The 24,840-nt window shown below is 39.0% G+C and overlaps 1 protein-coding gene and 1 pseudogene across 1 annotated transcript in view; one reads left to right on the forward strand and one right to left on the reverse strand.

Moving 5' to 3' along the window:
- Window positions 1-24,840, reverse strand: part of PRKN (parkin RBR E3 ubiquitin protein ligase) — a 1,393,859-nt gene that overhangs the window by 1,164,940 nt on the left and 204,079 nt on the right. The window lies entirely within an intron of this gene.
- LOC115832164 overlaps window positions 22,610-24,840 on the forward strand; it is a 47,477-nt pseudogene continuing 45,246 nt past the window's right edge.

The raw sequence follows: 24,840 nt of genomic DNA on the forward strand, positions 1-24,840 counted from the left end.
TCTTAAATACTATTAATTTTATTACTTTACATAATAAAGATGTTTTAGGTTGGGTGCAATGGCACCTGCCTGTAATCCCAACACTTTGGGAGGCTGAGGCAGAAGGACTGCTTGAGGCCAGGAGTTTGAGACCAGCCTGGGCAGTATGGCGAGACCCCATCCTTACAAAAAATTTAAAAAACTAGCCAGGCATGGTGGTGCATGCCTGTGGTACCAACAACTCAGGGAGGTTGGGGCGAGAGGATTGCTTGAATCCAGGAGTTCAAACTATGATCACACCTCTGCAGTCCAGCCTGGGCAACACGGCAAGACTCCATCTCTAATAATAATAGTAATAAAAGGTGTTTTAATATCTCTCCTCCCCCAAGCTCCAAAAGATAAATTCTGAATTAGTGGAGTTTGGATCAGTGAGGGTTGATGGGGAAAAATGCAAATATAGTAGTATTTTCACATCAGGCCAGGCGTCGTGAAATCTATATCTTTAAACTTCATTATGCTTCTAAACCCCTTTCTTTTCTTTTCTTTTTTTTTTTTTTGAGACACAGTTTCACTCTGTCACCCAGGCTGGAGTGCAGTGGTGTAATCTTGGCTCACTGCAACCTCCACCTCCCCGGTTCAAGCGATCCTAGTGCCTCAGCCTCCCGAATATCTGGGATTACAGGCACGTGCCACCATGCCTGGCTAATTTATATATATATATATATTATTAGTAGAGACAAGGTTTCATCACATTGGCCAGGCTGGTTTGAACTCCTGACCTCAAGTGATCTGCCCTCCTTGGCCTCCCAAAGTGCAGGGATTACAAGATTGAGGACACTGCAGGCCATCTCAAAATGATGTCAGAGGGCAGAACCAAGACTTACATTAATAGAATCGCTGGGGCACTAGTTGCCTTGCCAGAGTGGCACCCTTGAAGATAAGAAACTAGACGACAGCTCGCACCAAGTATTCACCCTTAGGCCACACAGATAAATGTGCAGCAAACCTCTCCAGGCTCCACTTGTCTGGAGAAGGAGACATATGATATATTGATGCAATGTAGGAAAAAGAGGAATGAAGTAATTTTAAAAATACTTTTAATAGGTCATCTATCTAGAAAGAATGGCAAAGAGGAAGACCAGGGTGAGTGGGCAAAACACACCATTTTGTTTGTTAAGCAACATCTTAAAAGGTCTCTTAAAATATATGTGCAGTTCCTCAAATTAAGCAAACATCATCATTAGGATATTTCAGATACTGAAACTAATAAAAGGCATCCCACACCCCTTTTTTTTTTGAGACAGGGCCTCTCTCTGTTGCACAAGCTGGAGTCCAGTGGTGCGATCATGACTCACTGCAACCTTGACCTTTTGGGCTCAAGGGACCCTCCTGCCTCAACCTCTGAAGTAGCTGAGACCAGAGGTGTGCACCACCACACACAGCTACTTTTTAAATTTTTTGTAAAGATGAGGTCTCACTCTCTTGCCCGGGCTGGTCTGAAACTCCAGTGCTCAGGCCATTTCCCCAAAGCCTTCCAAAATGCTGGGATTACAGTTGTGAGCCACCTTGCCTGGCTGAACAGTACCTCTTGAGATGAAGCAAGGCGTGGGTGGGCTTCACTAAAGGGCAGCATTACAAAGGGAAAATATTCATGCGATATGTCTAAAGCAAATTATAATGCCTAATAATATTTCTTTTAGTTGAATAATTATAATTTCATTATGGCTCATTTCTTATCATTAATATTTTCATTTAAAATTATAAATGAGATGATCACATAAAATGAAAAACTGACTTTAAAGTTAAAATAACACATGCTTTTCCTCAGGAAAAGCGTGATCCCAGCACTTTATAGAATTGGAAAATACTTGGGTGATGATCAAATCCAATATACTCATTTCACAAATACACAAGATACTCAAGAGTTTAAATTATATTTCAATTTTATCCAACTAGTTTGGAATAAGTCCAGCAGAACCAGTGTCTCTGGATCCCCAACCCAGTGTTTCCAGAACAATATTCTGTGTTACATAATTTTATATTTATTTGGCAAACTACATTTTAAAGTTAAAGGATCAAAATACAGAAATAGTTTTGTATATTATCTTTCTTAATATTAACATAAAATACAATATCTTGTATTATATTTGGTGGACTGTTTTTGAAGTATCAAATTTATGTATTAATAACTATGGATCATGTATTATTATTCCTCAATGGCGAATTTGGCACCCTACAGAAAATAGTCTTCATTTCTTTTTTTTTTTTTTTTTTTTTGTTGGTGGGGGGGTGTTTTTTTAGACAGAGTCTCGCTCTGTCACCCAGGCTGGAGTGCAGTGGCGTGATCTCGGCTCACTGCAACCTTCGCCTCCCGTGTTCAAGAAATTCTCCTGCCTCAGCCTCCTGAGTAGGTGGGATTACAGGTGCCCGCCACCATACCTGGCTAATTTTTTGTATTTTTAGTAGAGATGGGGTTTTGCCATGTTGGGCGGGCTGGTCATCAACCCCTGACCTCAGGAGATCTTCCTGCCTCAGCCTCCCAGAGTGCCGGGATTACAGGCGTGAGCCACCGTGCCTGGCCTATATTCCTTCATTTCAATGAAACATTCATATTTGAATGACTTGACTACATATAAACCTTGAATAAAATTCCAAAATGTAGGAAAATTACAGGCCATGATAACATAATTAAAAACATAATCCAATAAAAGTATAACCAAGCAATAGGAAGATAGTTTAGTATTTTAAACATTTGAATATAAAAGCCTTTTAACCTTTGGTCAACAGAGAAAATCAAATTATATTTACCATTATCTAAACGTAAATTAAGTGGGAAAATACCTACAATATGAATGTTGATACAGCTGAACTCAGAGGATCCGAACTGAAAGGAAAGAAGACATAACCTAAACTTACCCAATGTGGGTAAACAGGAGGGTGATAGGGGCAAGTGAAGAAGGACTAGGCTAGAACACCACACTAATTCTAAGTCAGATTACAAAGCACTTCAATGCCGTGCAAAAGAAATTGGAATTACTTTTACATGACAAAAAGAGCACATCAGAATTTTTTAAGAAGCAGAGAAGGACTTTTTGGCAACACAGCTGACTGAACTGAGAAGGGTTCCTCTTCCTGCTCCAGGTAGAACTACTGGAAAGAGAGACAGAGAGGACAGAGAGAGAGATCACAAAGGCAGAGAGGAAGGCAGGCTGACGGGAAACTCCAGGGGTTGGAAAGGCAGAAGGAATGCCAACCGGGGGTGGTGGAACCCCAGCTGACTCCACGCCAGCCTAGGGTCCTGGTCCCAGACCCTGCTGTCAGGGCTGAAGGATGGAGCTAAGAATACTTGCTAATAAGAGACACGTGTTTTAGGGCATGAAAGAGGCAGAAAGTTAGATCTGAGAATCTGTGCATAAACCATGACCCTGGAAGAGACACTTGGAAAAGGGGTTTACAATACTTCACCCAAATAAGTGGCAATGACGCCCAGGGTTCTGGGAGGATAAAAACACACAAAAAATGTTACAATAAAAGTAGTAACTAAAACAGTGGCATACTGGCATAGGGAACAGATAATAGATCAATGGACTGGAACAGAAGGCCTACATAGATATGACATCTTGGTGTACGACAGATACAGTATTCTATATTAGTAGAGAAGGACACAGTCCTATATAAATGAGACCTAAATGTGAAAAGCAAAGTGTTAACATTTAAGAGAGAAATATAGGAGAATGCTTTATAACATTAGCATAGGAAGGCTTTATTTTAAAAGTTCATCGAAAAAAGAACTGAAACATTTGTCCCTATTCTATTTAAAGCATCTGCACGTTTAGACAAACTATAAGCCAAGTGAAGACAAGCCACAAACTGGAAGAAGACGCCACTGATAAAAGATTAGTATCCAAAATGAGTAAGAAAACTGTAGAAATCAATATGAAAATTCAAAAAAAGGCCCAAGGGAAAAATTGAGGAAAGACAGAACTAGGCAGCGCACAGAGGAGGTAACCTGAATAACCACTGGCCGTAAGGAAGATGCGCCACCTCAGCATGAATCAGGGAACACTGAGGAACATAGCAAGGCTGCCCCATCTTATAGTCATTTTACTGTGGAAAAATCTAAGATTCCGAAGATACTAAGGGAGGGGAAAATGCACAGCAATGAGTGCTTCCATAAACTGCTAATGGCCACGTAGAAGTCTATTTGTACAACCAGATAGAGAGAAGTGTGTAAAGAGCTACTAAGGTTTAGTATTCACATTTCACTGGACCTAGCAATTTCATATCTAAGAGTATGTTCTAGGGGCACTATTTTCATATGTTCAAGTAAACACGTACAAGGATTTTTAATTCGGCCTTATTTGTAATTGCAAAAATTTGGCAACATACAAAATGTTTATCAACAGGACAGTGATTACATGCATTGTGGTAGTGTCATAAAAAGGCATGGCATGCCCCTATTAAAATAAGCACACTAGAGCAATTTTTCTCAAAATGTTGTTCAGGAGTAGCAGAATCAGCATCACCTGGAAACTTATTAAAATGTAAATTCACAGACCCCACTCAAGAGCTACTGAATCCAAAATGCTGGCAGTGGGACGCAGCAATCCATGTTTTAACAAGCTCCCTTCCCCCCATGTCAGGTTGAGAGAAGTTATACTGGATTTACATGTGTCCACATAGATAAGCTTCAAAACCAAAATCTGAGCCACAAAAGCAACTATATAATACAATTAATATAAATCTTAAGACCATAAGTAATATATGGACAGAAAGGATATATACCAACTTTAGGAGGGATGAAGGGGTAATAGAAATAGAAGGGAGAGGATTTCAAATGTACCCATAATATGTGATTTACTTGACAAAATGACATGAAGCAGATCTGGAAAACTGTGAGTATTTGTCACATCAGCGTGATAAGTATATGGGTGTCCACTAGATTATTCTCTGCATTTTTCAGTTAGTTTTGAATATTTCACAAGCATACTGACACAGCCAAGTCAGTGTTTCTGTAGGATAACCACATTGTACGGGAATATGTAAGGCAGGAGAGATGGGAGGCAGGGGTAACAAGTTCCTATATTGCTTCAGTTACCCAATAAAGGAAGGCGGCTTTAACTGAGGTGTCAGTTTTCTAGGACTTGATCCTCCATTTGGTGCTGGGAGTGAAAGGGCAGCCAAAGAAGATTCCAAAATGTGCAGCTATATGGAATGAAATCTGAATCTGAGAAGAAAATGTATTTCCTCATTCAATAGTTGGTATTTGATAATAGAGACAGCAAATGGTGTGTAAGGCAAGATGAAAAAAAAACACTGACAACAGAACCCTTGGGAAAATAAAGAGGAAGCAAAAAAAAAAAAGAGAGAGAGAAGACCTTTAGAGGTAGGAAGAAAAAAGGAAGCAAAAGAATTTCTACTAAAGTCAAGAGAGTTTTACAGTGGAAGGGATCATGTGGTAGAGAAATGTCTAGCAAGCTAAAGACTGAGAAGAGACATGTGATACTAGGAAGAGAATTTGATTATTAGAGTCCTCCCTCCAGCCCCCTGAAATGCTTATTTTATAAGGGATCTTGGAGAAAAAGTCTATTTCATTATTTGAAAGATTAAATGTGTGATATGGAATTGGTAACAGCAAATATGGACTTACCTTCTAAGATGTTCTGAGACAAAACATTAAGGACAGGGGCAACAACTGATGATTAAAGTTTAGGAAGAGGTGGGATAAAAATGGAATCATGAGCCCAGGTGAAAGGGTCAGCTTTGGAAAAGATGAGGAATTCTTGCTTCAGGGGAACAGATAAGGGGGAGATACCAATACAGTGGGAAGAGATGAAGACATGAGTTTAGGAAAGTTCAAGGAGCAAATAGTTCCATCCAGCATCAGCTTGGTGGCAAGAGCACATCACAGGTGCCAGAGGTGGACTTAAGGGGCTGAGGAGAAGAGACGAGGTTGGCATTGGAGAATGGAAAATGGGGTTTGCTAAGAAAAGGTCGAAGAATCGTCATTCCATATTTTGAGGAAATTAGGGACAAAAAAATTTTATATAATGAGTGAGCATAGTTATTTCAAGTAGCCTGATGGCAGAATAGGAGATGGTAAAAAACACCTGGGTTCCTCTGAAGGTGAAGAATGAGAAGGCAAGCACTCCAATGTTTGCATTATCTCAACATCCAATGATCTGGAAGATATGCTAGAGTCACCTCCAAAATATACTGAATTTCCATCCATTCCTCTTTCCCCTCTAGTTCTTCACGCTATGATTTCTCACCCAGAACAAGACAATAGCAGTAACTATTCTCACTTCCACTATGCTGGCTCCCTAAGACTCATTCTCCCTAGAAGCCAGAGTAACTTCTTTGAAATGCAAATCATATGATTTCACTCCCATGCTTAAAACCATCCAATGGCTTCCCACTGTGCTAGAATGAAATCCAAAGATGGACCCTGGGAAGCAGAAAAGATGACCATCAAGAGTTCTTCCTGTCTCTCAAAAAAAGAAAAGAAAAAAAAAATATATATATGCATATTCCTTAAGGTTAAAAATACCCAGTTCACTCCTTTTGCCAGCACCATATTGACAGCTTCAAATTCTATTCAATGATTCTGAAGAATAAATGTTTTTATAAAACTTAAGTAACAAAAAGATCTACTACACAAATTAAATCACTGTTAAGTGTGAACTAGGTAAATTAATTGAACTGATAGGAATACATTTACAATGTATGTATAGGATTTATGAAAGCCTATACTCTACTTTTCCTCTAAAAGACTTATTTTTAATTATATTATTTGAGTGATCATTTGATCTATATCCATCTCCCCTGTTAGAGTGTGAGCTTCAACAAGACAAGGACCACCTCTATCTACTTTATTCAGAGGATTATCCTCAGCATTCAGCACAGATCCGACATGCTGTAGGGGCTCGGTCAATACTGGATGGATTACTGAATAAATGTTAGTTAAATTACTGAATACTTAACAAAGTAGAACAGAAAAGGCTTGGGCAGAGTCCCAGGCAGGATGAAGGACTGCAGCCTAAACTCTATGATTAAGAAAGTATGAGACTTGCTATATTAGTCAATTTTCATGCTGCTGATAAAGATACAACGGAGACTGGGCAATTTACAAAAGAAAGAGGTTTAACTGGACTTAACGGTTCCACGTGGCTGGGGAGGCCTCAGAATCATGGCAGGAGGCAAAAGGCACTTCTTACATGGCAGCGGCAAGAGAAAATGAGGAAGATGCAAAAGCGGAAATCCCTGATAAACCCATTAGATCTCCTGAGACTTATTCACTACTGTGAGAACAGTATGGGGGAAACTGCCCCCATGATTCAAATTATCTCCCACCAGGTCCCTCCCACAACACATGGGAATTACGGGAGTACAAATCAAGATGAGATTTGGGTGGGGACACAGAGCCAAACCATATCACTTGCTTATGTCGCGTTATCTTTCTAAGCCTTATTTATCTCATTTGTCAAATGACATAACATGGTCTGCATTCTAAGCAAATGAAAACGCTGTAGTGTCCCATTATCCTAAACTGTGATGACTAACATTACATGGAACTTAGAGTCAATTTCTGACACACTAAAAGTCCTCAGGGTTTAAGAAAGCAACAGTATCTGCCATTTCATTTTCTGAGAAGCATCCCACATAAAGCAAACAATGTCAGTCACCTGCCATCTCTCTAAAGACCCAGAGTGTTTGTAAGCCATGAGGCCCCAGGGTTAGGGGCTCTTTTTAAGGCCTCTCAGACTCTTTATGGACTTTCAAGCCTAAGCATTTTTACCCAGCAGAATCTCAGAAGCCTCTATCTAATACTATAAATAAGACAGAAGCTATATAAGCCTGGGAGGTTGAGGCTGCAGTGAGCCGTGATTGCACCACTCCACTCCAGCCTGGGTGACAGAGCAAGACCCTGTCTCAAACAAACAAAAAACAAAAATCGAAAAGGAAGCTAAAGTTTCTTTACAAAAAGAGGCAGAGAAGACTTCGTAGAGATATTTGGCTATTCAAGTGAGAATGCTCAGATCTTCTCATGACCACAAATCCATTATTAAAAAAACTAAGAATCTAAGAATGAGGAAACACCACTGACCTCAATGACAAGTCGTTAAACTTCAAATATTCGTGATGCTTTGCAGATATCATTGTTGTGGCCGATAACAAATGAAATTTAACCCAGCAGCTTTAATGTCATGGCCCTTCTATTTTTTAAGTGGGTATTTGTACAAACATCTCCATTAAACCCCGAGTTTGCCTCAAAATTTTAAAACACAATTTTAAAACATTTACTACCATCACTGACTTGTTCCTTTCCAACCTGCTATCCATTAGGGACCCTTTCATTTGGTTTGGCACAGACAGCCCATTCTATACATTCTGGTTAAGATTTTACTATAAGAACATTTCTTATAGGCAATCCAGTATATATGACCAAATTTGTGTATTTTACGTTGCCATATTCCCTGAATATTTAAATGAAAAGGCTCAACAAAAAGGGGATTTGAAAAAATGTCGATATGCCAAATTTAGCTGATCTTAAAAACAAGCCTATCTTAGAACAGTCTCTCAGGTAAATCATGCATAATTCATAGATTTTTCCTGAAACATTATGTACACATCCATGCATCTCAAATCATTAAAAAATAAATTAGTTTGAAAGTGACAATAGTCAAATACCATCCTGGGATAGAAAAGTTACTGAGATAGCAAATGTCTTACATTACAAAGGATGTACCTTTGCTATCCCCAGAGCAGTATTTTACACAGACACTGCTGTATAAAAAAGTCATTAGTTGTTTTATTAAATCGTTCTGTTTATTTATTTTTAATAAAAATGGTGTAAATCATTAAATTATTCTGAATTCGAAAGGCAATTCCCACTCCTGCTGGAAGCTAGCAGAGGACTGGACGGCCCTGCTGTTCCTGCTTGCATGAACTATCCCTCCTGGTGAATTATACAACTAGTTAATATATAAAAGAAAATAGGCAACTCCCATTTGGCAGGTCATTCTTTTATGCCTGAGAGCTCACTTCACATGCAACAAATCTCCACGGCAGTACTGCAAGGGCCTAATGAAGGAACACAATGATTTAGGTCAGCCCAGAAAGGCTTTGATTTCTTCAACAAAGAGTGTCTTGACAGAAAGCATTTTCTCCGATGTAACATTACAGCTTGGAATCTGCCAAAACAACAGTCGGCACCCAACCCCGACACCTCTATCTTCACTAAATAGATGTTTTTATTTACTTAATTCAAAACCAGAGTGGTCCAAGGCAGTTAGATAAAGTTGAGTATTTTTCTTTTTGCAATTGTAATTGAAATGCTGTTGGTTGAATAAAAACTGGAACTTGCCCTTCTGAGGAATGAATTCATGCCACAGAACTTGTTCAGAATTTGGAATGCATTTTCCATATGATGATGGCAGGTGCTTTCTCACATGTGAGAGGGAGACACTCCTAGGTAAGTCTGGTCATGATCAAATCTCTGTATTTTCTTAGCATGAGGCCCTTCTTTAGTTGCCTCCCTGGCCAGCTGCACCAAGGAAGCAGGGACTGGTCTCTGGGGAGGGGGGTGAAGACATCCAACTCTGAGCTCTCCAGTGCCTATTTATAATAGAGAAACAGCCTGTTCCCTTTTCAATGCAAAGTACTTTTTCATATCACCTTAAAACATATTTATACTGAAGGTCATGCACGATGGCTCACACCTGTAATCCCCGCACTTTGGGAGGCTGGGCGAGCAGATCACTTGAGGTCAGGAGTTCGAGACCAGCCTGGCCAAAGTAGTGAAACCCTGTCTCTACTAAAAATGCAAAAAATTAGCCGGGTATGGTGGTGTGTGCCTGTAATTCCAGCTACTTCGGAGGCTGAGGCAGGAGACTCGCTTGATCCCAGAAAGCAGAGGTTGCAGTGAGCTGAGATTGTGCCACTGCACTCCAGCCTGGGCAATAGAGTGAGACTCACTCTCAAAAACAAACAAATAAAAAAACAAAACATACATACATATATATATATATATGCACATACACACACACACACACACACTGAACAATAAAATTTTCCTACATTTGGGAAGAAAAGTAGGTTTCATAAGGGAAATTTTAATGAAACAACCATTTATAAAGACCAATAGCATACTGTTTTCCACTAATATTTTTTTCATGATTGAGACTTTAAAGTTTTTCTATAGAAAAGAACCCAGTAATTTTACATTTTAATTATGTTCCCTTTTATATGTTTTCTTTGTGTCTGCCTAATTTAATATTACTTTTTTTTTTCTTATCAGGCCTGAAAGCTACCACTCTTTGGTATTACTTACTAATTGTGTTTGTAGCACTTATTGAGATACATTAGCACAAACTGAAATGGCAACATGCAATGCAATTATGCCTACTTATAGACATTCTAGATATACATGTGCCATATTGCCTTAAAGTGCAGTTTATTTTACCTGCTAGAAAAACTGTGAAACAGGAACACAGATATGTATGCAAAACTGTACAGAATACAAAAATGTCTACAGTGTTTTCCTTTCTCACAGTTTTCATGTGATTTAGACATTAAATGTCTTACATGTAAATTCTGCAACTGTAGAAAATGTAAATAATTAAACGGGAATAGGAAATCAGAATCTAAGCCATCATTTAGGTTCTCTGTATTGTTCATGGACTATTAATAATACATGTATACGACTAAAGAGATCATACTAATAAAGCCCACGGTATGGGGAGAGTAAAGGGACTAGTACTCACCCCAGACCACTCTAAAGACCACCATCTCATTCTTGTATTAAGACCCCAAATTGGCATCCCTGCACCTGAGTCTAACCAGCCTCCCATGGTACCTGATCTACAGCTTTGTATAGAAAAAAGGACATAATTCTAGTGAGTGCTGCTTCCTGAAAACTGCACTTCACATAAAGAGATTTTAATTTTTAATAATTTAAAAGTAATGGAGATTACACTGAAAATGATGATGTCTCCATGAAAATAAGCCTCAGCTAATACAACTCACATTTCAATGTAGAGTTATTTGAAGCACAACACCTTATATTTATGCTGTGGTAGCGAAATAGCACAGAAAGGCTGATGAAAAGTGTTCACTGCATGCCAATAAGCCAAACATCACAGGAAGTGTGTAAATGGATTAGGATTCTTAGAAGAATCTATCTAGCACAGCAATATGTAACAAATTAAAGTGGAAGAATGAAATGTTACTATCATCACTTTCCTTACAGCTTCTCCTTACTAAAAATGGTTCGTGTCATTTCTTATTACAACGAAAGATTTTCTTGATGGGAATCTGCTAATATGGTCATGGGAGGGGTGGAAATCAAGCATAAACATGGAATTTAGCACACAGTATACCTTTACTCACAAAAGGGGGGAAAACATTTTAGCATGAAGATTGCTTGGTGCTTCTGTTGCACTGCTAACTGCATATTCTAGAAATAATTAATGCGAGTCTCAATTACCAGCATGCAACTCACATTTTCAGCTAAATCAATAACTGAAGTAACAACAAGGGAGAATTCCCCTTATATTATTAATAGGTTCTCAGCCTTATTTAAGCATCAGAATACCTGGGAGTCACAATGCTCTTTGCAGTTATTGTTATACCTAGTGTCCGTCATAGGTGTTACTAATTTTGTCATGCAAAAGTGGCAACAATGTTATTATAAAAATCAAAATTATGAGCATGCACATCCACAAAAGCAGTAAGCAACTGATCTAAGTATGACTGGCTGCTTCTATGCTGTACTGTGATATTCGTGTGTGCTATCTGCTTGCTTGCTAATTCCTAGCTACACTTTATTAACAAACAAAGGTAGGTTTAAAAACAATTATAGGATAAAAACTTTAAATCTGGAATATACTATCCATTTACTTATTTTGCCTGAAAAATGGGAAAACATTGCAATTATTCAATTATAGTGATAAAAGATCAGTCTAGCATACAGTGCTATGCACAACGGTTCTAACTGTTGGTCAGACGTAATCTTTGCCTTCGAGGTATTTCCAGTCTGTTAGGGCTGGCACAAATCCTAAACTTTTAAATATGTTTCTCATATAGAGCCACAGTAGCACTGACATGGGCTACTTGGCTTACTAACCATTGAAGATGAAGAATGCTTGTCAGGGAAAATTATACCTGAACCAGTTATTGAAACAAGAGCCTGAAAGGAAAGGTGGAAATTATATCCTTGGCAGAGGAAGCAGCATGACCAAGGCAAGGAGACAGAAAAAGGCATTCCAGCTGGGAGTGGTAGCTCATGCCTATAATCCCAGCACTTTGGGAGGTCGAGGCAGGCAGATCACTTGAGGTGAGGAGTTCTAGACCAGCCTGGCCAACATGGTAAAACCTCACCTCTACTAAAAATACAAAAACTAGCCAGGCGTGGTGGTGGATGCGTGTAATCCCAGGTACTCTGGAGGGTGAGGCAGGAGAGTCACTTGAACCCAGGAGGCAGAGGTTGCAGTGAGCCGAGATAACACTACTGCACTCCAGCCTGGGCAACAGAGTGAGATTCTGAAGAAAAGAAGAGAAGAGAAGAGAAGAGAAGAGAAGAGAGAAAAGAAAAGAAAAGAGAAAAGAAAAGGGAGGGGAGGGGAGGGAAGGGGAAAAGGAAAGAAAAGAAAAGAAAGAAAGAGGGAAAGAAAGAGAGAGAAGGAAAGAGAGAGAGAGAGAGAGAGAGAGAGAGAAGGAAAGAGACAGAGAAAGAAGGAGGGAAAAAGGCATACCATGGGCGGGAAGCCCAGTGAGAGCTTTTCATGACTAGACTGTTAAAGTTCAAGGCTGGAGTCACTGGAGAAGGTAATTGGACATAAACCAGACTTAGATGATGGAAGAGCAATTATGAATTGGGAGACAAGGCAAATGTTGACAATTTTAGGCATCAGGTAGTAAAACTGTCCTCATTCTTTTGAAAATTAACCTCGCTGGACACAGTGGCTCACGCTTGTAATCCCAGCACTTTGGGAGGCTGAGGCAGGTGGATCACTTGAGGTCAGGAGCTCGAGACCAGCCTGGCTAACATGGTGAAACCCCATCTCTACTAAAGATACGAAAAATTAGCCGGGCGTGGTGGTGCACACCTGTAGTCCCAGCTACTCGGGAGGCTGAGGCAGGAGAATCTCTTGAATCTGGGAGGTGGAGGTTGCAGTAAGCCAAGACTGCACCACTGCACTCTAGCCTGGGCGACACAGTGAGACTCCATCTCAAAAAAAAAAAGAAAAAGAAAATTAACCTAAAAACTAAAATACCAGGAAGCAGAACAATTGTGTTTATAATAATTCTCCAAACTAATTATAAATTTTGCAGTAGATAAAAAAAATATAAAATATGAAAATAGTAAGTAAAATAGGGAAACATTTCTTAAGACTAATTTCTTCTCTTTCAAACCCTCTTGGTTGGTTAGTTTTTACTTTCCATCTTGTTGAAATTGACTTTTTTTTTTCTGAAAAAGTAAACTGAATCAAATTCAGGCTAAGCTTAATGCTACCAATTTATTTTCAAAGACAGATAATAAGGTCAAGTAGGGCAGTTGTGGGGAAAGGTTAGAAAAACTGAGTCACCCTGTATGATAAATGACAGGCTCAGTGCATCCATTCCTTCCAGAAACCCTCAACACAACTGGCTAGCTTTTAATGTAATCAGAAGATATCCACATGGTCTTTCTCTCTGTCCTCTTCTCCCCACTTGATGATTTTAAGAAGCAAAAGTCTGGCTATGATGGCTCAAGTTTCCTTGAAAACAGCACAAAAAGATAAATGCCACTATTGCACAGGAGGAGAATATACAGAACAAGAGTTCTCAGTTCTGGCCGGGCATGGTGGTTCATGCCTATAATCCCAGCACCTTGGGAGGCCAAGATGGGAGGATCACTTGAGCCCAGCAGTATGAGACCAGCCTGGGCAGCAGAGTGAGACCCATCTCTATAAAAGAAAAAACAAAACTTTTCAGTCCTGATGACTAAAACCATCAAAAATTAGACAGAAACTATAATTTTTCTTTAATTAAATCTATTCATGTAGTATAAGTGGTTAATAGAATTTCTGATTTGTCATATTATATTGCAGACATTTATTAGATTGATGTTTAAAATTGCAAAATTGTAAGAGTGATATACAAAAAAAAGAGGAATTATTCTAGACAACTAGAGACTCTCCTATATTTAAAATTAAAAAGCATGGTATTGAATATCCTATTTAGGAGGCCTTTGACAACTATTTTTACTTTTTTTTTTTTTTTTTTTTTTGAGACGGAGTTTCACTCTTGTCACCCAGGCTGGAATGCAATGGTGCAATCTCGGCTCACTGCAACCTCCACCTCCCGGGTTAAAGTGATTCTCCTGTTTCAGCCTCCTGAGTACCTGGGATTACAGGCATGCACTACCACACCCGGCTAATTTTTGTATTTTTAGTAGAAACGGGATTTCACCATGTTGGCCAGGCTGGTATTGAACTCCTGACCTCAGGTGATCCGCCTGCCTCAGCCTTCCAGAGTGGTGAGATTACAGGCATGAGCCACCGCAACTGGTGACAACTTACTGTTACTTCTAATGGTTTGGGAGAATTCAAATTATATTAGTAAGTGTTATAGAAATAAAAAGCCATATAGTCATATTAATATACTCATAAAATCAGAAGAAATATTAAGTTGATAATCAAGAAAGGGTATGAAAGTATTGGTAGATATAAGTATTGGTAATATAAGTATTGGTAAAGTATTGGTAAGTATTGGTAAAACTAATTTCTAACTTCAATGTTAAGAAAAGCAACAGTCTTTGAAATGAATTGGTTATGGGGTACATTGTAGATTCTGGTTTTATTTAAATTTTTTTTTTACTTGTATCAGCTTTCTCTTCCTATCCCCCATCTCTAATTATGTCTTCAGCCTTTTGCTCTTTTCTGTTCATGGAGTTATTAAACAAATAAACTCTCTGGGAGCCCTTGACCCTAGGGGATAAAGAAGACTGAGTTCTTCTTTCTTCCTGAAAAGTACTAGAAAGTTCCTAAAGGAGCTAAGTCTGCACCCACTGACCTGGTACTATTAATAGGCTAGGGCCGCATGTGACTGTCAAAAAGGGTCTCTATGAGCGGAGTCCCAGGAACGCCCTGAAGTATCAATTAAAATGCAGCTGTTTGGTACCACTCGTTCCTGCGGAAACTTAGCAGTGGAGGGTGTTTCTTACCTCAGTAAGCTGCTTCTTTGCACTAATGGGGCGATTGCTGTGCCTGAGGGCAGCCCTCCCTCCCAGTCGCCAGGTCCCTCTTTGCACTGCATGTTCTCTGTGATCCTTCTCTGATCCTTCCTTCCTTCGCAGCTGATGACTGAATTCATCTTTGACGTGTGGTCCCTCAACTCAATGTAATCTTGCATGAAAGTTCAATATCTGCCATCTGGCCAGGTGTCCACTTATCCCACTACCCTTGAACTCCCAGCTCCTTCTCCCTAACTCCTCTGCTGAGTGCCTTGCTGTGGCCCCAGATGTGGCACCATACACATCTGCACACCTATCCAATGAAGCAGATTAAGTCCCACCCACTTCCACTGGACAGAACAGTAGTCTCTTAAATCAGACTTAGCTAGATTCCTGTGTCCCTACTCGGTTATATTATTTGAAAACATTTCTGGCCAGGTGCGGTGGCTCACGCCGTTAATCCCAGCACTTTGAGAGGCCGAGGTGGGCAGATCACTTGAGGTCAGGAGTTCAGGACCAGCCTGGCCAACATGGTGAAACACCGTCTCTACTAAAAATACAAAAATTAGTTGAGTGTGGTGGTGCAGCCTATAATCCCAGCTACTCAGGAGGCTATGGCATGAGAATCACTTGAGCTCGGGAGGTGGAGGTTGCAGTGAGCCGAGATGGCGCCACTGCACTCCAGCCTGGGCAACAGAGTGAGACACTACCATGAAAAAAAAAAAAAAAGAAAAAAGAAAGAAAGAAAAGAAAAGAAAAAAAGAAAACATTTCTTATTGAAACATTCCTCACTTGCATTCAGTGAATGACATTTATTTGATGCCTACTATATAGCTGGAATTCTGCTGAGCATAGTAGTTAAAGAAATTGCTCAGATATACACTTGCCTTTGAGGAGTAAGCAAGGCAGTGACTATCTAACAAGTGAGACAGAAGTGTAAATAAATGGATAAAAGAGAATGTCCTATAGTGGAAATGCAGTGAAAACAGGAGGCAATTCCTCCTTAATGGCAAGGTTAAGAATGGAGGGGATGCCAAAGAGGCTCTCAAGAATACAGATACCTTCCTGGCTTACATCAGCAGTTTATACAAATTGCTGCATGTTAGACTCTTGTGGGGAGCTTTAAAACTCTTTGATGTCCAAGCTGCATCCCAAAGCAGTTAAATCAGAATCTCTTGGGGTGGGGTGGGGGAGGGCAGGGGTAGAACCCAGGCATTATTATTATTATTATTATTATTTTTTATGGAGTCCCGCTCTGCCGCCCAGGCTGGAGTGCAGTGATGCAATCTCGGCTCACTGCAAGGTCCATCTCCCGGGTTCAAGCCATTCTCTTGCCCCAGGCTCCGGAGTAGCTGGGACTACAGGCGCCTGCCACCATGCCCGGCTATTTTTTTTTTTTTTTTGTATTTTAGTAGGATGGTCTCGATCTCCGGACCTTGTCATCTGCCCACCTCGGCCTCCCAAAGTGCTGGGATTACAGGCATGAGCCACAGCGCCCAGCCAATATTTTTTTTTAATTCCCTAAATTAAAAATTATTCCATCCCACAGCAAAGCCTGAGAACCTGTGAACTAGATCATTGCGTCCTTGATAAAATAATCTTATACTAATCTTAGTTCAAGAGCCTGGCAAGCACCATGCCTACTACATGTTCTTAATGTGATTTTGGCATTGAATTTAAAAAACTGAATGAAGTAATCATTCTGGTAAACTAAAATGGACAAAAAACTGGGTCTTATGTTATCTCAAAAATTGTCTACACCTTAGTTCATATATTATATTAACCAACAATGTTTTAGACTTTATTAGTAGAAGCTGTATTTATGAATAGATTTATGTATACCATGAAAAAAATGTATAGTAGTTATTCTTTCCTCAATTGTCATTTTAAACAGAGCTATTTATTTATTAATTCACTTAGCTGGATGCTATAAGTGAATACAATTAGTAAAAGTGATAGAACTAAGTTTATGCACAACTGTGAAAAATGTGTAGTAGTTGTTTTAAAAACTTGTTTTCATATGTCAAGAGCTTATAATGCATTTTCCATGAAACAGACTATTCATTAGTTTGAGAAGATAAAAACAACACACTTATGGAACACTCACATGGTAAGCTAATCAGTTAAGAGTCTTACTACATAAAAATTACAAGAATTTTCATTAACAAAATAATAGAAAATTAAAATGTAACATTAATATAAGCACTTATCTTTACATTAAGTAGTTGTATATACACACACAGACATCCACACTTATGTACACACAAATGCATACATTTACCTCATTGCTGATTATTTATAATTATTTAACAGTAGGTTAGCATATTTATTTAAATATTTTTTGAGACAGAATCTCAACTGCTGCCCAGGTTTGAGTGCTGTAGCGCAATCTCGGCTCACTGCAACCTCTGCCTCCCAGGTTCAAGTGATTCTCGTGCCTCAGCCTCCTGAGTTAGCTGGGATTACAGGCGGGTGCCACCATGTACGGCTAATTTTTGTATTTGTAGTAGAGACAGGGTTTTACCATGTTGGCCAGGCTGGTCTCGAACTCCTGACCTCATGTGATCTGCCTGCCTTGGGATCCCAAACTGCGGAGATTGCAGTAGTGAGCCACAGTACCCGGCCAGCAAATTTAAATAATGAAAAGCCAACAGCCCTCTAATAGTAACCATTGCATTTAGCATGCTTCGTTCTAACTCTAAACTCACAAGACATAGACATATAAGTTTAGTACCTTAGAAAACATAGCTACATAATTTGAATTATTCACAACACTTCATCACAACAAAGAAATTACTAAATTGGCCATGTATGTGTATACTACACACACAGTAGTTTCATGAAGCACCATTGTTACTTATGTTACTTCATGTTTAAATTCTGCCTTCATAGCATGGACTTTCAGCTATGCCTCATTTAAAACTTACTGGCTGGGGTCTCATGCCTTTAATCCTAGCACTTTAGGAAAATATAAAAATTAGCCAGGTGTGGTGACGCATGCCTATAGTCCCAGCTATTTGGGAGGCTGAGGCAGGAGAATCGCTTGAACCCGGGAGGCGGAAGTTGCAGTGTACCGAGATCACGCCATTGCACTCCAGCCTGGGCAACAAGAACGAAACTCCATCTCAAAAAACAAAACAAACAAAAACCTACTGGCAATAAGAGAGGGTCAGTATTTACGAAGTGACTCATTTAAAATACGGAATAACTTAAACTAGCACGAGAGTAGGCATGGTGTTGGAGTACAGATGCCAGTGAATTAAGGCTCTGTGCTGCCTTCCATGTTCCAAAGGTAACTTGAGCTCTAATGTGTCAAATCAATTGAGCATTCAGGGCTCTGGGCCAGTTACTAGGATTAGCCTATGAGGGCTCTTGGATAGGTTTATTTTGGGCTTTGTGTGGCCAGGAGGTGCCCCAGCCACAAACACTTTGAGAAAGAGGCCCTATTCTTAGGTGATGCTTAGATGAAGTGATAATATATTATTAATAGTTTTGATATTAACATATCTGAGATTTTGCATGTGTGTGTATGCATAAATATAGTTCCGACTGATATAATACTGATTCTTTCTGAGGCCATGGAATTATAAAGAGGCCCACATGAAACAAACCCATCTCATTTATTCTATTTCCCACTGAATAAATGGCCCTTATTCCAAATGCATTTATTTTTAATATATCTGATGCTTAACCCATGACCAAATGGACTCAGGAAATAAACTGTCTTCCCTGGGTAAGAAGAAGAGTTCCTATGTTTTAAAGGATTTTACATTGTTTTTGCTGTAATTTCGTATATGAAGGAAATGTAAAAATTATTCATGATTTAGATTTACTTATGATTCACAAATTGCATTCTGTGAATAAAATAATTGAAGATATCAAAATATATTCACTCGTGTTAAAAAATACGGCTGATGGTTGAGCACAATGGCTCATGCCTGTAATCCCAATGCTTTGGAAGGCCAAGGCAGGAGGATTGCTTGAGACCAGGAGTTTGAGACCAGCCTGGACAACAAAGCAAGACCCTCATCTCTACAAAAATATATATATATTTTTAAATATGGCTGAGTGTGGAAGAACACATTTTTGGATTTGCAAATCAGTTAATGAAAGCCACTGATCATTTACCTTCCAAAGAAGAATCAGACATTTCTAAGACATCTACACTATGGTACACTTCACTGGCTACTATTTTAGTTTAAAAAAATTAACATAAATTTCATTTTATTAGCTGATGTTTTTAGTATAAGAACCAATTGCATTAAAAATCAGTAGCACTTATAATGAACTCTAAGCACTGTAAATGGTGACTTGACATAATTTAGCATTGAGATTAATTTAGGGAAACATTTTTCTTTTGCTGTTTGTTTGTAGCATCTCAGATCTCCCCTCCCAACTCCTCTCTGTCCCCCAGTTCCCTCTTGCCCAAGTGCTTCTATTCTCTTGGCCACTCATAATCATTTAGCCTGTGAAATTTATTCTCTATTTACAACTGGCTGCTACATCACTACTTCTGAACCTCTTGCCAAATATTACTACAAACCAATGAATGTACAAAATCTGTTCAAACAAAGATGGGCGAGAGAGACTGTATTGTCTTACAATTGCCACTATGTTCCTTAAGATTTAGTGTATTTTCTTCCCTGGGCACAAATTTTTGGTATTTACTTCACTATTTCAAGTAATTACTTACTCGGTTTTGTCATTCAAATTTTTAAATGGAAAGAAAATGTCTAAGGCTCTTAGTTTAAAAAAAAAAAATTAAGAGTGTCAAAATTATTCTGATCCAATGACTTTCGCTAAGCAAATCTTTTTAAAACAGCTCAAATGGTATGAGCATTTTACAAATGAGCTTTAAACATCCTTAATCTAAATTGTTCTTAACTTCTGAATACCTAGAAAACTACTATTTGCAGCTTAAATATAAACATTCATGCTAGACTAACGCAGAAAAATCTAGGGCAAATCCATGATTAATATTTTTTTCCAGTTTGCAATATCCAGCTCTATTTAAGAAATGGCCTCAATGAATGCTGTTGTAATAATTTAAATAGAAAATTGATTTCATTTTTGCATTCTCACTGTCATTTCGATCAGAATTGTCACTATCACTCACATCTTCTGTTATTTTGATTTCTATCTACACTCATTTCACAAATAAAAAATACATCATTAAACTCATCACATTTTCCAAAACTATAAGCAAGCACATGAAACCCTCTCTTCTTTGTAAAGAACTGCCAACATGAGAGGGCAGACTCTAGCTAGTAAAGCAAAGGATGGATGGTTCAAATTTATCCTTGTAAGTTATGGCTGCATTTAAATTTAATTGTCTGTAAACTAAAGGGTGCTTTTCTCCCTCTGGATAACCTTAAATATTTCACCATGGCTTATTCAAACTACTGTGAAAACTTAAACATATATTCCTCATGATTACATCCACTTTGGTCTTTAGAAGAAAAACTAGCAGAGCTTAAATGTATTATAACCCCTTCTTGGCACATGATGTTAAAACTCAGTTTGTTGGAAAAAACATATTACTATTCTATACACACACAAACTCCATATAATAATTCCATATATTTACATTATAAGCATATTATATCTGTGTGTATGTGTATAACATACATATATATAATGTATGTATATGTATTTATAGTGTATATTTATAGTTTTGTCAACAAAATACTTTCTGTTTAAGGAATATGGTTCAAGCACAGAATATAATATGGTTCAAATTTTTAAAAAATCACAGCTTACTTAATAAAAGATTAAGAAAACCTAAGCAAATTGATCATAAATGTTAGGGGCAAGTAAGCATGAATAGAATTTTAATTTAACATCTTATTTTGACTATTATTGTTTTCAAATCACAGGAGGTTTGACGAAATGGAATATCAAACTAAGAAACATTTAGTGAGATTACTTATAAAGATGTAACTCACTTTTTATTCGAAGTCCCAAGTTAATGCTTATTATCCTCAACCTGACAGTTTTCTTTGAGTAAGAATTATTTAGTGCTAGAATATTAATACTCGTATGATCAATTACAATTTTATTTTATTTTTTATTTTTTTTGAGACAAGGTCTGGCTCTATCACCCAGGCTAGAGTGCAGTGGGGCAATTTCTGCTCACTGCAACCTCTGCCTCCTAGGCTCAAGCTATCCTCCAAACTCAGCCTCCCAAGTAGCTGGGACTACAGGCTCAGACAACCATGCCCAGCTAATTTTTGTATTTTTTGTAGAGATGGGGTTTTGCCATGGTGCCCAGGCTGGTCTCGAACTTATGAGCTTAAGTGATTCGCCCACCTTGGCCTCCCAAAGTGCTGGGATTAGAGGCGTGAGCCACTGCACCCAGCCTTACAATTTGATTTTGATGATACTAGTCAACAGTAAACACAACAGTGGCTATCGGTCTATATCATCATGATAAAGCAGATTAAAGAGTATTTGGCTTTTGTTTGCTTTGTTAAACTGTTTCTAATAAAGTGAGCAAGTTTTGTTTTAAGTCACCCATTCCAATGAGTTTGCTATGTTGGCTGCTGGGCAGCAGAAACCATGATGGGGCAGGTGAACACCTTACTCCAAGACCTATTAGGTGAGTCACCTAACAACATCACTGGGTTTTTCTCCCATGCTCTAAAGTCTTTCCAACACTAACCAGAAAGACTGCACCTATTACACAATAGTCCTCTGTCCTATAACACTGTGAGTCAGATCATCTGATCAGCAAAACATAAAAAAATAAAAATCAATGTTTACACAGTTATAACTTCAGACTAAACAACAACAATAAAAAGAAAGTGGCCGGTGGCTCACGCCTGTAATCCCAGCACTTTGGCAGGCCGAGGCGGGCAGATCATGAGGTCAGGAGATAGAGACCATCGTGGCTAACATGGTGAAACCCCGTCTCTACTAAAAATACGAAAAATTAGCCAGGCGTGGTGACAGACGCCTGTAGTCCCAGCTACTCGGGAGGTTGAGGCAGGAGAATGGTGTGAACCCGGGAGGCGGAGCTTGCAGTGAGCCAAGATCGCGCCACTGCACTCCAGCCTGGGTGACAGAGCGAGACTCCGTCTCAAAAAAAAAAAAAAAAAAAAAAAGAAGGCATTTCAGGTGGACCATAGAGCCTTGAAAAATGTACATGATTTACCTTCAACCCTGACCATTCCAGCAAATAACCCCAATTAACTCTTGCTCCTCAAATTTTCCTTCCTCTTCTATTTTCTGTTGATTCTATTACCAGCGTCAAAACCTTGGAGTTATGGCTCATGCCTTCCTGATACAGTCACATCCAAGAAGCTGTAAAGCCCAATGGCTCAACTGTGTTCCCTCCTCTCCATTTCTGCTGTTACCTAAGTTGAGTGCTTATAAAGTGATCAGAGGAGCAATTTAGAATTCATCAAATTAGAAATGACTGTTGATGATGAAATTACAGATGAGACAGTAGGAATTCACAGGAGAGTGGGAGTCAAGGGAGACCAAGGACAAGGAGATGAGTTCATGGCTTGTTGTTTAGATATTAGGTGTGATGAGCTGAAAGTCTCAATGGAAGCGATGGAAAGTAGAAATAGTATAAAAGAAACCAAGAAAGAAAAACTCCACTGGGCTAGGTACAGTGGCTCACACCTATAATCCCAGCTCTTTGGGAGGCCGAAGTGGGTGGATCACTTGATGTCAGGAGTTTGAGACCAGCCTGGCAAACATGGTGAAACTCCGTCTCTACTAAAAATACAAAAATTAGCTGGGTGTGGTGGCGCACACCTGTAATCCCAGCTACTTGGGAGGCTGAGGCATGAGAATCACTTAAACCCAGAGGCAGAGATTACAGTGAGCTGAGATCACACCACTGTATTCCAGCCTGGGTGACAGAGTACTCTCTGTCTCAAAATGAAAAAAGAAAAAATCCATTGGTTATTATAACAGATTTGTTTATGGGGTCAAAAAATCTATGAAGTTTGGCTGGGCATAGTGGCTCATGCCTATAATCCCAGCACTTCGGGAGGCTGAGGTGGGAGGATTGCTTCAGGCTAGGAGTTCAAGACCAGCCTGGGCAACATAGCACCACCCCATCTCTAGAAATTATGTTTAAAAAACAAAAAACTATGAGGATCAAAACTATAAGGATAATGAAAAGCAAGAGTAAGGATAGTGTGAGTGTGAATAAGCACAATGGCTATATTTCAAAGCAAATCCAGAATACGGGCTTTGCTGGTGACCTTGGAGAAGTTACTTAACTTTTCTGTGCCCCCGTTATACCACAGATGTTAAAAAAAAAATGGGGTTAACAACACTATATCCTATGGTTCTTCTGAGGATTAAATGAAAAACAAAAATGCTTATAAAGTACTAAAATCACATTATTAGTGAATTTAAAAATCTTTTAGCTCTAAAATTTGATTCTCTGCGTAGGAGCTATTGTAACCCTGGATATTTTTAATCAACATATTTTATGCTATAATATACCTAAGGCATCCTGCTTCAGGATGACCACATCCAATAAATATTCAACAAGCATCTGGGATTGCACTTTTAATAAACGTCTCTGTATTGAAAGAGAATTCTTATCATTTGGAGGAGTCATTTTATTTATTTATTGTCCTTGGAATCACTTCAGACTGTTGATAATTCTGATTTTGGTAATAGTCTTGGGTGCGAAAATTGTTCAAGGACTGAGAGTGACCTGTCATGGTAACAACGGTCTGTGAATTCTATAAAATATAATGCATGGGCCTTGGTTTGGAGAAGAGCAATTTACTTTAGGGCATATTCATCAATAATTCTCTTCTCTTGAGCAATTTTCATTTTTATATGAATTCTTTACAAAGTCAAAAACAACTGATGCATTGTCTTAGCTACATACAAGTCATTTACCAGCACCTAAACTATGGAACTGGGGTGACTTAAAGGGCTAGCTTAGGAAGACTAACTAGTTTGAGGTAAGTTTGCAACCTAAAACAATCCACTTTTTGATACTACATCAAAAACTGCTTTCCAAATTTTTAATAGAACAACTTCTCTTTTAAGCAGACAGTATAATCATTTTATGAAGGTTTTTGTGTCCTCTAAAAAGAATTACTGTGTTCCAAACTCTCGCAAGGTTATAATACTGAAGTCAAAACTATGTGATGTATACTGGCCCCTGCCTTTTCCATGTGAAATATCACCGATTCTTCAAAATGGAGGTTAAAATGTAAGTGACTAGCCTTTCCTCAGAGAATTCCAGAAACAAATATGCTTTCCTACTCTCCAAAGACAGGAAGATGAGCAAAGTGAGAAATAAAATGTCAACTACTTCGAGCAAGGATGACACCTGAGTGGGAGGCCCCAGCCCACGCCTGGGCTCCAAGTGCCAGTTAGTCCTGCTTAGTCCTAGCTCTGCCCCTTTCTAGCTCTGTGACCCTCAGGAACTCCCTCCACCAAGACCACTCCGACTGTCTGTGTGTGTGTATTTGTTCTCTCTGTAAAAGAGGAACAATAACCTCTTCCCAGGTGCTCTCTGACCTCATCTCCAGCTCCTGTCCCCTGGGTTCAGCTCACTCCAGACTCAGGTGTCTCCCTGCTGCCCGGTCCTCCCACCCAACCTCCCCTGAGCCTGAAGGGCCTCTGTACTTCTTTCCTCCGCCTGAAATGCTGGGCCCAGG

This window comes from Nomascus leucogenys, chromosome 3 (assembly GCF_006542625.1).
Source record: "Nomascus leucogenys isolate Asia chromosome 3, Asia_NLE_v1, whole genome shotgun sequence".
In the NCBI taxonomy this organism is placed as follows: Eukaryota; Metazoa; Chordata; class Mammalia; order Primates; family Hylobatidae; genus Nomascus; species Nomascus leucogenys.